This window comes from Varroa destructor, unplaced genomic scaffold, assembly GCF_002443255.2.
Source record: "Varroa destructor unplaced genomic scaffold, Vdes_3.0 BEIS01000003.1, whole genome shotgun sequence".
Taxonomy (NCBI): Eukaryota; Metazoa; Arthropoda; class Arachnida; order Mesostigmata; family Varroidae; genus Varroa; species Varroa destructor.
Window position 1 is genome coordinate 35,307,422 of NW_019211456.1, and position 15,514 is coordinate 35,322,935.

A 15,514-nucleotide genomic window follows, 5' to 3' on the forward strand; every position below is an offset into this window, starting at 1 on the left:
TAATCATACTTTTTTCACTAATGGAGAGTTGTTATTTGGCCAATATTTGAGATATGTTGGTGATAGTTTGATTAGAGTGGGTCAGAATTAGCTGCGGGTCTATGCTCTACGTTAAGCGATTTATTTGAGATGTCTAAAATTTTTCTAGGAATCGTGAGAAAATGTTTTCCATCATTTCCACACGATTACGTCAAAGAAAATCTGAGATTTTACCTCTGGTAAGACATCTGCATCTTTGAATATAGTCGTAAAACCTACATCGAGGGCGCTAACTATCGGTCACAGATGACATTTTATTATAGTGTATTACAAGCGTGTGCTGTATATATACAGCATTTATGTGAGCTATACAGTAATTTGTTATAAATACGAACGTATCAATCAGCTAAGGTATGTTCGGACTCATGCCATTCAACCTTATTGGTTTCTTCATTATGTCGGACCCACCATATTTATTTTTTGTAGTAGTTAAGGATTCCGTTTATTGATAGGGTAAGCGCTGACAAAGCAGGAAGAATGATAACTAGCTTGAATCGTGTATCAAACGTACAAAATGTAGTTATGAAACTCAAGTAAGTTTCTTTATTCTAGAACTTAATGTAGCAACCTCCTAAATGTTTTTAATCAGTGGTTTGGCCTTCCAAGTTATCCTACATCCGCATCGAATCTTTATATACGTTTATATATAGCCTCTAGATACACGCTTTTTAGAGAGAGAGAGAGAGAGAATGTGTGTGTGTACAATTATGCATAAACTTTACGACTTGCGGTAAAATGATCGGTACCGAATAATTTTACCGAATGTTTTAAGCTTCTTATGAGGCAACCACAACTCTGTGTTGATTGTCTGTACGAATTTTGTTTTTCTCTGTCGTGAACTTGTGGAGCCTCGACAAAGGGTGTTGTTATGTAATAAGTCTACAAAATCTAAAAAACCATTAGGAAAGTTAACATTCAATATTTTTCATATTTATTATAAGACGTTATTGGTTATATCACGTATTAAATACGATGCTTCCCGTACGCGGCGTCTGCATACAACTTCAGAGAAGTGCAATACGCATTAGATAACTGAAGCCAATAACAAACAGGATTGAGTCGATAACAACTACCCCTCGTCGTGTGTGTGACTTTAAATACTTTTTTAATCAATTTTAACTATTCTTAATAAAATAAGTTGATTTGGCAGGTTGTCACAATCTATTAGAACAAATTGGATTATTTTATTTTTATGCTCTGTTTATGTGGTAGGGCGCTCTTAAATTTAATATCAACGTTCGTTAGTTGTTAAAGCAAGCAAATTGAGGGCCGCATCTCAAGGCCTCCGCAACAATCCAGGTTAGCATTAGACACAGGCTGTAAGGCTTGTAAAAACATGTTTAATCGACAGGCTTAGTCCACAGTTCGAAGTAAGCCTATTAACCTTTCCCATGTTTCCAGTAGGCCCCCGTAAATGAGCGCTTGGAAATAAGGTTCTGATGTGAATCAGTAGTCCCTTTCCTCGGACCAATTCGTTGTTAGCACTATGTTAAGGAGCGCCTATCCAGCTAACCACGAATTTCAGCGGCTGTTGATAAGCCACGTATTTTCAGCCATCCAGAAGTGACCGAATTCATCAAGTGCGCATTTGAGCGGATCTTCTTAAAGATGAAAATTGAAGATTATTTTGGGATGGTGTTTCAAGATTATGCAGATACTTTTTTCAGATATGCTCAAATTAAGGGATTCTCATTTTCATACTGGCCGTAGAAACTCCTTCATATCCACATGGCAAAACACCAGTGTATGAAAACGAGAAGGTATTGGATAACACAGCTTGTTAACATGTTATCAATTATAGCAAAGATAAATGCAGTGTTATTATAGAAATTAAATAGAAAGTAGGGAAATATAAAGTGAGAAGAAATGTTTTTCCTAAACAAATTTACTCAGCTGACCGATATGCATTATTTTAAGATTATTTTTGCCATAACCTGAACTAACAGCATTTCGTATCGAATATTGACAATATCAGAAAGGGTCAATCGTTTGCGGTAAAGTCGTTTGAACGATCTAGCATGAACACGCAGCGAATCATTTATGCTTATTCAAGAATAACCGTTCCAGGGGTAGAGATTTTATCTTTGTTCATAATTGCTAGAAAATTGCGTGCAATTTTATCTTGTGTAGTTGAAACCCCCTGGACTGGGTTGACAGCTACCGGCCGTATCGTTTGACGCTGAACCGCCAGAGCGTTTATACATAGACGTGACAGAATATAATAGAATTTCCAACTTCGCTATGTGGTAAAATGTCGTGAGCAGACAGAAGAGTATCCATTAGTTGAAGACAAAACAGTTTAACAGGCGGATAACGAAAAAAAGGCTATTCGCTTGATACGGCTGTATATGTAAGTATAGTAAATAGACAACAAAGAATCGACCGTCTTCAATCCAAAATTAAAGCAAATATCTTTTTGTGTATTGAAATTTTGATAATTACCACCTGTCATTTTTCTGATAACACCTTTCACATGACTCTTCCACTAAAGAACCTTCATAGTGCTAAATTAATACTGTTAAAAATGTTCTGCAAATATGGAAACAGATGATGGCCTGATAGTAATGTAAAACTTGGGCTAAACGACTTATATAGCAAATTTTTTTTATTCAGGTTATGTACGTTATCCTGGATCGCGAAAAAGTATGTAATAATGGAAAATTACGGGTTTTTTTGGGGGGAAAAATGGGTTTTTTTGGGTGTAATTGTTTGTTGTGTTGTCAATGGCTTATTAGTTGTTAACGGTAAAGGTTCGAATCAACCATTCTGCACGTCGGCATCAAACTGTAATGCACGATTTCTTTCCAATCCCACCAAAAAGTAGCGTCATTTACTTCACAACAGCTTGGGCTTCGCTACCAGATTATAAGACACGTTTTTCCTCATTTTAACAATATTTGTATCACCTCGTCATGATCATCATCATCATCATCATCATCATCATCATTTATCCACAGCCCGCGGCCAACCCTTTAATGAATGTCTCGATTTCACTGTGTTTTTGTAGAGTTTCGCCGATAAAAAGGCAATTCGAGTCAACCCTTTTTTCCGTCGATTAGTGTGGCACCGAAACACCGAGCTCTCTTTAATAATATGCTCTTTTTAATTAAAATTGTTTTTTGTTTGCTTAAAATTGTTCGATAGTGAATGTTTAGTCTTCTGGCGATGTCATGGCTACTCGTATGTCAGTCTTTCTAAACTTCCGTAACTGGTCGACCATTACAAAGGATATGCTTGACATCTATAGTAAAGACATTCTATCAATTTGCACACACGTATTAGCGCCAAATCTCAATTTTCAAATGACACCGATGCCGACGCGACCCATATTGTGCGACACCTGCCATTTTAAAACCACCTAGCTAGAGAAACGGTCAATATTTGTCCGATGACGACATATATATATATATATATAGGTGTAAAATAAAGAAGAAAGAATAAAGAAAGAGCGTTTGCCATACCCTGCGTATATAATTACCATGGTAATTTTGATATATATCGTTTACCGTAGTTGTTATAGTATAGAATTTGTGAAACAACAGTAAGTGAAACATAATAATAGCAGCATAAGGGGCTTTCGGAAAGGAACTAGGTATGACTAAGAAATATTTCGAAATTGTCTAGAATCAGACGACAAACTACGCTTTGACATTAAAAGCATTATCTCAAATACGACACGTATCGGCAAGCCCCGGTCAGAACGCCTGCTCCCCGTACACGAACACTCGCACTAAAAACAACATGATCGATGAACATTATTAAAGCTTTCACGCTCAACTATAACTCCGGAACGGTACTCAATGCTGTCGTATCTCGTATTGCCAACAGAACGCCGTACGTTTAATAAATAATATTTTCTAATCGGACAAAATTAGCGGCTTCATTCAGTAGTAAAACGTATTTATACCAAACATTTATCAGTTGAATAATGACCTAGTTAGAATGAGAGACATATATTAGGTAGAACGCAGCAAATGTATCTTAGCAATCACTTCGACTGTTCAGAAGCCGAAAATCCAATATACACAAACGACGCCACTGGCTGCTTCAGCAGAGGCTAAAAAAAAGCTGTTTTAATCAAAGAAAGGTTTAGGCTCAACGAGTCCTAATACGTACCTCTACGGCATTAGCCTAATACAATAGGGCCTAATAGCCTCAGTGAGATATATGAATCCACCTGAGCAGCTACATATGAATAGGAAGAACTTATGCTTAAGCTGAAAACGCTAACATATGTGAGAAACGATGACCATGGATAAAACAAACAAAGACCTAATTAGAACATTCCGAATCTTCAAAGTTAGGACAATTACTGGTAAGTAAAAACTAATGACGAAAATCTAGTTATACAACTACATTTAATATCGACCGATATATGCATTTATTGTAGGCGTACGGTTTTTATTTTTTTTCTTATTATATGTTTAAGAAGCTTCGAGCGGTTTGTGGAATAAGTTTACACTTGAAGCAAATGTAGGCTTCCAAGTACGAAAAACGCTTCAATCAGAAACTGTTTTACCTGACGCCTTCCGTTTGCCTATATATATATATATAGCGTATATATAGGCAAACGGAAGCAAAGTTCTCTTGACCAGAATTCTGCTGGTTGCATATCTTTTAATAGAATGGTCAATAAAGAATACAAAGTTTTATTACTTTAATTTTGTCGGACCAAAGTTAGTTAAAGAATGTCCGTTTCAGAACTGAGCGATGCAGCCTGTGTGTACGTGTCCATATTTTAGCTGGGTTCATAGTCTTACACGTAACTAACGACCGCGCAACTAACGGTCTCCCTCTATGGACTAGGTAAAGAAATCTCTATTTTAAAATGGTATTGTACAGGTGTCTTACCTTATTCTCTCTTTGGTACCCCACATGATTGACTGAATTCTCTAAATCTAATCAGTATCGAACACGATTAGTAACGCAAATATATGTGTTATCCGTGTAAAGTATTAGCATGATTCTCTTTACATTAAGCAACACCTTCATCTGTACCATGATTAACTGCTAGTGCAGAAATGATACCCGTCCCCGTTACGGTACTATTTTTCTTTTATCCTTTTTTCATTATTTCGGTAACAGCTGTTCTCGTTCTAGGTAGGTGTTCATGCGGTCCTACAGGTGTGAAAAACGAAAACGTAAGCCTGCCGTCATCGATACGCCCCGGTGACGCTAAATAACGTGCCAATAAGAATTGTCTCACAACGAAGTTTAACTACTGTGCTGGCGTCATATGTCTTTGGTTTTACAGGCATATAATCTATAACCAATTATAGGACAATATTAGATTTTAAGTAGCCGCCCGCCACCATACACGTTGTGTGTCCTCCGATCTGCCGCTGGGAATAGAAAAAGGAACATGCTTTTCGATCATCGGTCACTTTACAAGGCAGAGATAGATAGATAGATAGATAGATAGATAGATAGAGAGAGAGAGAGAGAGAGAGAGAGAGAGAGAGAGATCGTGGTATACACGTTCATCGGTCAGGTGAAGCGAAAAAGATGAAGACAGAGGAACAGATCAAAGAGCTAACATTGGCGAAAGGCACAAGTGGGTTTCTTACTTAGCTTATAGATGGGCCAAAAACATCGTAATCTTCCCGATAGCTACAGAGATATGATGAAAGGTCCTTCTCCTCACTGCTGTGCTCCGTACAAAGACAGATGTCTTTTCCCTCGGCGGATCTCGAGAAATAGAGTATCGTTCTTGTGTGTAGCGGTACTAGCATGAAACATCAAAAGCTCAGCGATGTGCTCTTTCCATGGTGTCTTTCGCTGTTATACTTCGATGGCTAAAGCCCAGGACCCCCCAAAGCCCCTTCTTGCGGCTGGCCGCTATTCGATCGATGATAATGCCAGCTGAGTTACACCGCGACGACCCACCGTAAAATCTAAAAATGTCGTATGAACATTGCGAGCACCGTAACCGGAGGTCCTTGATGAAACATTTTAAATCGTGCTGGCGCGTTGAGCTAAGAGCTTGGAGCCTGACGAGCGGAGTACATCGACGTGATGGGGAAGTCATTTTCTTTTCTGCTACTGGCCGCCTAGGAGAGAGTAAAATAATACTGTTTGGCAAATGCTTGTGTTATCTCCACTTATCTAATTAACGTAGCTTTAGTCGAGCGTAATCTTTTGGTAACGGTATTAGTTATATAGTGTGATTTAATATTCGTTGTACTAGTGTTATACGAGGAGTATTTCTCCTGTCTGGATAATGAAAGCGCTATGAACTTTTGAATAATTCAATGCAACACAAAGACTTCTCTATTTCCCTTGGGAGTAACGCAGTCTTTATGGCGTGTGTGCGCGCCTGTACACGTCAGTTGTGCTAAATATGTGATTACTACTATTTTTTTTTTTTCTTAGTGTACACATTAGCGTAGGCTGTTGTGAACGTCTTCGCTACGTCGAATAGTGATAGCATTTATTGGTCTGCCACTGGTAGGGTATTATTTTGAGGGCATTCGAATATAGTCTGTGATATGAATTTTTTTAAGAGAGTTCATTTATTATTATTATTATTTATAAACATAATCAATTGGTTGTACTGGTTCGTTGATCTAATAGTATGGATGCCACATCTTCGCACAATATAGACACGTAAAAATTGTCGTGACCTTAAGCTATGAAAAATTGTGGAAAAAAAAAGACTGGCGCTTGCCTTAGAAATGTTTTTGTAAACAATGTGTCTGCCGTGTGAAAATGGCGAACACCTTAGAAGCACACCAAATCGTGTAGACAAAATTATAGATTGCGCATCTTGGCGCTAATATTGAGATGTTACTACGCCACCTATTACAAAAAGTATACAGTTTTTGAGCCTTTGCACACAGCACTATGGACGGTATCCTTAGGAGTCACGTTTTGATGCCAAGGACATTAATATGTATCACTACATACTGCGTTATGATATTAGGCTTTTGTTCAAGTTCAAAATCTATGCTATGTTTACATTGCGGTACTTCGTCCAGAGGAACAGATGTCATGCTTCTCAAGCGGAACAGCCTATTTTAAAGTTGAATTGCCACCTCCAACATTTATTTCACTTGCTGAATTTTTCGTCAAATTAACGACGTGTTTCGTTGGTCCGATACAATGGATCATTGCAAAGAACCTAAAAATGTGCATTAGTTTATTATTTGTATTTGATCATAATATTGAAACCTAAAAAGTGGGTCAAGCCTACCTAAAAATTATGCCAGTAGCATTATTTAGTAGCAGGTTATGGCTGACCTTTACGAGCACCGGCTGATACTATGATGAAAGGAAGTGAATATTCCTTAACATAATAGTACAATATGCAAGATAGATATTGTAAGCATCAATTTTTCGTATCAAAAAAACAACCCCGGTTAATAAAAAGTAGTAACAAAAATTATGAAACTATACCTTGTCCATGAGGAAAGCACGTGCATTAGCGCAAACCTGTTGACCAGGACTTAGGGTCGTATACAACTGGTGCTTAGCCAAGCAGACGTCTGGATTATCTCTTGGCTTAAAGTTCAACGAATTATAATCCGAGACGATGAAATGGATAAATACGACCTCATCGGTCGGAGGAAGGGGCATGGATTGAATGCAGTTACGAACGGTTTTTGAAAGTAGCCCTTGCACGAGCGAGCGTGGCAAAAGCTGCTGTCTAGAGCATGTCGACCTAAAGTATGACTTCGCCTAACCTAGGCTGATATAGACATAACAACAGCCAATGACTGACAAGTTGTGCCATGCGGCCGAAAACGATGGAGCGAAAAATCCTCATCATGACACTGACAATCGATGAGTGGTTGACAGAACAATTACAGCCTTTGTTTTGCCAACAGAATTTGCTAGTTAAGCCTCTATTGTAACTGAACAAGCTCATTACGAGGTCACACGTATCCTTACAATGACACCAAAGCGCGTCATAGGTGCTACGTTATCATAAAACAACTGAGAGCTGTGACAATGCAAGTATAAACAATTTTTAAAGAGAACGCTTGGGAAGAAGCTCCGCAAACACAGAAGATAAATGGCAAACGCAGGCGCACGAATAACACGAATTTTGCAAACTTATGCATTTGCCATTTCTCGAATCTCTGTAATTATTTGAAGACATACTGTTGCATCCATCTCACACCGGCAAATCGAACTACTGAAAAAAGGAAAAGAAAATCATAAAAAACCGGATAGACAATTCGGCTCAGCTAGTTCCTCTTCAAACTGGTGGTAGCTGCAGCAAGTGATTCTGGTTGCCGTAACCGTATCCGAGGCATTATAATTGTATATTTTTATTAAGGCTATGCTATGGTTGATTTAGAGGCTTTACATGTAGCGACTGTATTACTTGTACTTTCCAATTAAATCTCGAAGGAACAGTATTCATAGAAAATTTAGTTTCTATCACGTGCATTGAGAGCATACAATGGTAGTTGGGAGAAGAAAGTGTAACTTGTGGGCCTACGAAGACGTATTGACGCACACTGAAGCCACATCCTTGTATTGACAACAGATCTCGTCAGATCGAAGTCTTCGTTTTGTGCGTCAACGACTAAAAGAGTTGCCAAACAGAGCAAATCGTTACGTTCGTCTTGTATCTCTATCTAGCTCTGCACGGTACATTTCAACTTATATATATATATATATATATATATATGAAACTTTGCTTGACCGTAACGTTCAGTTTTTGATAATGGGTGAATGCTGCTCAAAAACAGTATGTTCCAGCATACTTGAGCGAAAATGTGTTCCGTGAAACAGGCGCATGTAGGTTCTAATACTCGAGCCTTGAAGAAGGTTTCCTGTTTTCAGATAGCCTGACGTTCTCCGGTACATATGAGCCATTTGCTCTTGATATCTAGCAGGAACAAGAAAGACATCAAAGCGAAATTTGAGAGGCGTCTTTTGAGGCAGTGAATGTTGTTTACTTTTCAAATGCAGATGAAGGCCATCTTGGCAACTACATGTAGTAATTAAATTAAAATGCTGAATGTAATTTTTCTCTGTATGATGATCTACGTCATGGACGTCCTGATACTTCCAGAATGAATAGCTTCTTTTAAATTAAATATTCTACTCAAACTCAATAAGAACTCGTCGGTACGTCAGCAATGACCTACCAAGCGGTTTTAACCCATCTGCGCTCTATAGGAAGGACACTGAAGAAAAAGTGAACACAGGCTATCTTCAACGACAATGCAAAGCTCAAAATATTCATAGAACTCATTTTTAGATATTTCTTATAAGCAAAATATTCACCGAACAAAAAAATATCCATGTGTTTATTGCAAGAACGAAAGTGTTAGGGATACCTTGTAATGAGTTTCTGAATTTTCGCGGAACAAGTGTTGCTCGGTAATATAAATGTTAGTTAACTAATCTAGCCAGTTCATTAAAGAGCAATGATCCTAATTGCCTGATGAGGTGATCGCAAAACAATGTTGTTTGTTACGTAACAAAGCTCATCTTCAAATTTTTCTTGGGGTTCGACTAAGCCATCTTTTTGGTTAGGCTTGGATTCTTCCATACTTGACTCGTTCGCCAAGCTTTGCATCTTTTAGCACTATTGTGCCAATGAGAGATGTCTTACGAAGATGTCAGGTATTGATCTCTGATGTGGCTTTAAAGAAACTTGTATTTTTCCATATACGAGCATAACATTTTTCTACCATGAGGTAGAAACTTGTGAGCACCAATACGTCGTCTGCTATTATAGGTACAGTACACTTGTTCCATTCTAGGAGGGGCAAATACGCATCCTCTCCTACTTATCAGCTGCTATCAGCTTATGAAGCTACATAGACCCCTAGGCGTCGAATTCTACGTCTCGTATCGCCATTAGACGTTCTATCAGACGATTATCTACAAGCACGAAACGAGGTGTGCCTATGGTCGGGTTCGAATCTAGGCCACAACTAGCACGTAGATACGTAGCCCACTAGGTTATCACGGGGACAGTAGATACATTTACCCATCAAATTCTCTCTTCCTTTAGCTGTCAAGCGATTTCAGAAAACTGGAATTCCAAGTATTTGTATGATGGTTCTGTCTGGGTTTTTCTAACAGCCGTTAGGCTGTTAATCTAATCTGTCGAATCTAAAATGTTTGCGACATTTAAGGTCAATACGAAACAATACAGCTTCGTCTATTGTACTGTATTGCTTGCCATCTATTGATCTGTACCTTGATCGACAGCAGCGTCCTATGCTATTTCATTGTGACTTAAAACTAGCTGAATTTTCTAAATTTTGTATAAATTAAAAAAATCCAAAGACACGTTCGATTCGCCCTTTTCCATTTTAAATAGCATGTATCGTATATTTTTTTCGAATCTCCATTTAGGCATAATGGGTCATACTTCCGTTTTTTTTTTTGTTACATCCAGACCCCCTTTGAAAATTATAACATCATGAAATAAGAGTAAGTAAATATTATATAATTTCATTAATCAAAACACCGAATAATAATTGTTCTGATATGCTATTTTTATGGATCAGTGACTGATGCAGTTTGACGCAGTGTAAAACAGCTGAGGAAATTTCAAAACTGTCAAACGCTCGGAGCTGCCCCTTGTTTCTGGTAGTTCCCTGTCATTAATTAGCGCACACAACTAATAACCGTTAGCCCTTTTAGTGTCGCAGTCTCTTGTTTATACTAGCGCAGTGCTTCCGCGTATAGCTGAGTTCCGATGGGTCAAACAAATTTTATGCCCCGGGGCTACGTCGTCGAGCTTGTGATGGAGACTCCTGTGGTGTGAGCTAATATTGGCCGAACTAGCCACTTTGACAAGGTCAATCAATCGTCAGAAGGCTAACATTTTGACTTGTCGCTTACAAACAGCACCCACATTACATGTCATTGCATTCGATATTTGTAAACCCATTTTTTTCAGGTAGAGGTGTAGCTAATACAAACCATTGTTTGGAAAATTCTATCATTATTTGGCACTTTACGAAAAGTGTATTTTTCGACATTATTGCAAGAACTAGAGGCATCCATGAGAAATGAGGCAACAAAGGAAGGCTAGAAACGTTTAATTGCAGCTGCAAGGCAGTGCAGTATATAATAGAATTAACAGCGTCTATACTTAGATCGAGAAGCTTGTTCAGGGCTTTTTAGAAATCTTTCGAATTTTATATTTTTAAGACTTCTTCTTGAAAGTATTGATTCTGAATAAGAGTAGTCTCTTTTCCCAAGAACAGACCCTTTAAGGACGCGTTACGCTCCATTAGGTTTGTACACCATGTGTCTTATCTCTTCCCACGTTCAAGCTTCAACCTCTTTGCCCTCGTTGCAATTCCTTTTTATCCTGAACTGTATAACCATTAATATCGTCTCTATACTGAAAAAAAATAACCCGTCCCTCTCTGCCAAAAGTAAGATTTATATTATCAACTACTTTTTAGCTCTATTATGTTCATAGTTATCAGAAAGATAGAAACGAATGTAGAGCAATGATGCGGGCTTTTGCGGCAGTGTGTCGTAGCGGTCTAATTAAAACCGAAAAAAATCAATACAGATTGAGTTATGTTGTAAGGTGTAGCGTCGATTTTACACAGTTTCTGTCGTACGCTTGTCAAGTGTGACACATAACGCCACGCGCTGAATTTCTATTACATTTCTACCGTCTGATCTTTGTTCGCTTGGTCGTCTGCGTTATAGCTATGTTTTCTGTATAGAAGCACGGAACCCTCCATCAAAATACGCTCAGGCAGCTGCAGCAGCCGATTCTGCTGCTGTAGCCGATTCTGTGGGGAATTACCTCGCATAACATTAGGGTGCGTGTGTACTACAAGCGCCTAGACAGAAGCGAGTCGTAATTGGACAGATAAGAAACATCACCGCCTTGGCCTGCATCTAAGTGTTACATCGTTAAAACGTACGTTCTATATATAATCCGAGTCCGCTACCGTGTTGGCCCAACCGACTGCAAACATTCACAAGCATATACAACACTCTTTACAAAAAATGATACTGTATATCAGACGTGGTCCATTGGAAAACGAGATTCGATGAAATCCTTTAAAAAATGACTGATGCCCGCTTGCGGAATTTTTCTTCCTGAACGTTCTCAAAGGGAGATGCTCAGAAATTAATGTTTATTCGTAAAATTATGGTAACCATAGGCCTCAGATGTTGCACACAAGTGGGTGTTTAGGAAGAGATATTTAAGAACAATATTATTCAAGTTCAAAAAATCAAATTGTTTTAGCTTTTTAGGCCTCTTTAGCTGCGTGACATGAAGTGTGATATCGATTGGCTAACATAATGCTCCCAAATATGATGAGAAGGGTGAGCTATAATTAGAGGTTGTTTTATGGATAACTGACATCATGAAAAGGTTTGTATCATCAGAGAAGCGTTTGTTCTTCAATATGAACTTGGCATGTTTGATGGATCTAAATGATGATAGCTTTCGGCGTGCAGTACTGCACGATGTTTGAGAAAATTGCTTTAAGCTATGCGCATATCCATTTTCGCCATGAAAAATCATTAAGAAATATAATAATTTGCTTAATTTACGAACACAGATTTGACCTTGTGCTTCTCGATCATAGTACCATATAATTACGAAAATTCCAGTCATTAGGAAACAATCACCAAACTCTGTTTGGTGTATCTTACTTTTGTTATTGCAGGGCAAACCTTGAATTTGTGTCCAGAGCTTACATTTAATATCTCATTCTTGGCACTCACAAATGTTTCTTTCTTACAAATTTTTATCAAGTATGCTTTGAAACAGCTCGGTGCCAACAGAAAGCGCAGGTTATCTAGATTTTAACCCTAGACCTCCTCACGTGTCCTTAAATTTAATAACCACGTGCGCTACTACTGTATTATTTTGAGGACACAAACTAGCTTCAAGGCTAGTCGCCTCCTGGGACTGTGAAGGATTCAAAGAAAGGCACGGCATAGATAATTAGCAAATGGTCTTGATCTTTGTCTGCAGGACTCTTCTAAAGTTCTAATTGACAGAACTTATGCCTGGGTCTTTCGAAAGCCTTTAGTCTATTGGTTTTTTGAATCACTAGATCGCTTGCTGATTTGAAAGCTATTAGAAACAGCTGTCAGTTAGATTATTGTATTTAGGTAAGATAAAGATTTTTAAATTCGTGATGTTTCGGCGTTTTAAAGCCATGACATTGAAGAAGAAAGAGAATATTTTGTGATAGTTGGCCTAAAACCCGTTGTGTCCGAGCGGGAATGGGACTTGATCCGTCAGCCTCCGATCGAGTACGAAAAGTTCCCAAAATAGCGAGTTGATAATAGCCGAAATTTAGATAATTTAGAAAGATAGTATATGACAGGGTCTCGCTGCCCCAATAAAATAATATCGCCCGCTTTAAGAAAATGTTATAAGACCAATTTTCGTGGTAGTGAAGTTTATTTTTGTAATAATAAATAATAATAATAGATAGATATAAATAGATATATATATATATATATATATATATATATATAGGTAGATACATAGATAGATATGCATCTATCTATCTATCTATCTCTAGCATCTATCTATCTAGAATCTCTCGAACAGACGTATGAAACGATATGATAAACGAAATGATAATGCTTAGGATGCTGATAATCAATTAGTGCTCGAACGCTGGGATTCGAATCACCATAGTTGCATGCTTTTTGCTCTTTTAATAGATACTGTGGTAACACATAAGAGAAATTAATTAGCCATCGAGACCATACGCTCTTATTAAGAACGGAAATTCTGTTTTTGAAAACTAACAGTTTCACGACAATGTTTTTTTGTGTTTATCTCGCTCAACGACAGCGGCTTTTAGCGACAACAAATGTAATCAAATGATTTTTAGGACTCTCTTAGTCCGGATACCTATCAAAAGACCTAATATAACAAATAATTGGCCGCTTTATACTACAGGAAGGTTGAGTGGTCATCAGAGAATGCCTCACACAAGACCAAAGAAAGTGCTGCACGAACAAATTTACTTCAAGATACACTTCTTCATGAATAACAAGGACAAAGATGGATCGGCCTAGCTGACAAACATTTCGAGAATGTACCGTCAGGCGGGGAACTGGAAGTGTTTACAAAAAAGACGGACGTAATATCCGCTTTTAGGAAATGTACAATAGCATTTCAGCAGTGGTCCCATACGATTAATTAGATTTGAAGCAATATTAGGTAATTAGCAGTTGACTTAATTTAGCTAGAGACGCACTGACTGTCGTACGAACAGCCTCAGCTTCGTATGTATTACAAGAACATGTGTGAAGAGCTAAGAACGAATTTATAACACTTAGATAAGTCATATGTCAAGTATATATATCCCGTGCACATTATAGAAACAAAGCAGACGTTTCGCGTCCCATCAAGAGACGGAAAAGTACGGTGGCCCTACAGCCATACACACGTTTAGTCCATGTACTTCGAACGCCGCTTTTCAGAATGACACTTGCGGTTCGCTTTGTGATGGGTATTGCAGTAATATGCTAAATCTGTATCAGGCATTGTTTTTCAATGTTTGCAAGGATTTTCACTTACTTACAAGGCGTTTACGTACCTATTGAACAGATTCCATACTTGTTAATCACCTATCAGACATAATGAGCTGTCCATATTCAGGTTAGTTTAGGTCGGTTAATTATAAAATGAATTCAAAATTAAATATATGGTTAACGTTGTATCCTAAGCTATAGATTTGGATTACTGGGTAAATCTATTTTCACACTATCCTAATGGCTCACCGTAGTCGCCTGGATTGGCTTTGTTTCAGCGATGGCGGAGAACACACTCTTATGAAACTGACTGACGAAGAAGCAACAATTTGGTTATCAAGTTAAGATATGCTGACCCCACATTGCGCCAGCTGAGCGTCAAAGTAGCGTTGTCAAAGCGAGTTCCTCCGAAGTAAAAGCGTTCAGTGTCTCAATCTAGACTTATCCACTGGATTCGTATGTAAAAATTGAATGTAGCCAAGCGTTGCTGGAATACGGCGGACCTTAACAATGTCTTGCTGCTATTCCCTTATCAGTTTTCAGGAAAATATACTACGTAGCGTTTACCTTGTGATTCAGCACTGATCCGTCTTGTAGCCGGAAAGCGCTGCTAATAAATAAAAGCTACATACCTGTAACGCACGAAGATACGAGCATTTTCAATGAGAAAAATATGCGTTTCTAGTACGGCGTCTACTGATTACCCTGCAGTTTACGAAACAATAGACAGGTGGTAAAATGTTAGTAATTCGTAAAAGAAATCACCAATTCTCCTTCGGTTCGAAAGACATTGCTTACAGGCTATTTTTTTGTTTTTTTTTCCGCTTAAAATGCAGCAGAACTATCGTAAATCGTAAACCTTACTTTATACAGTACTTCATCATTTACAGTTTCTCGTTGATAGGTTGTTAGGATGGGGCATTAGGTTACCTTTGTCTGGGCCTCTACTTCTTTGATTGGAAATTTCTCGTGACGTCGTCCTGCTCAACCTACTTCAAATATCACAGCCATGGGTAGTACT

The 15,514-nt window shown here is 38.2% G+C and overlaps 1 long non-coding RNA gene across 1 annotated transcript; it reads left to right on the forward strand.

The window, feature by feature from the left end:
* The first annotated feature begins 11,455 nt into the window (after positions 1 to 11,455).
* Positions 11,456 to 15,129, forward strand: LOC111247638 (uncharacterized). The gene is made up of 3 exons (XR_002672189.2): positions 11,456 to 11,899; positions 13,916 to 14,179; positions 14,772 to 15,129. It is a non-coding gene; the product is annotated as an uncharacterized LOC111247638 (long non-coding RNA).
* Positions 15,130 to 15,514: the final 385 nt, after the last annotated feature.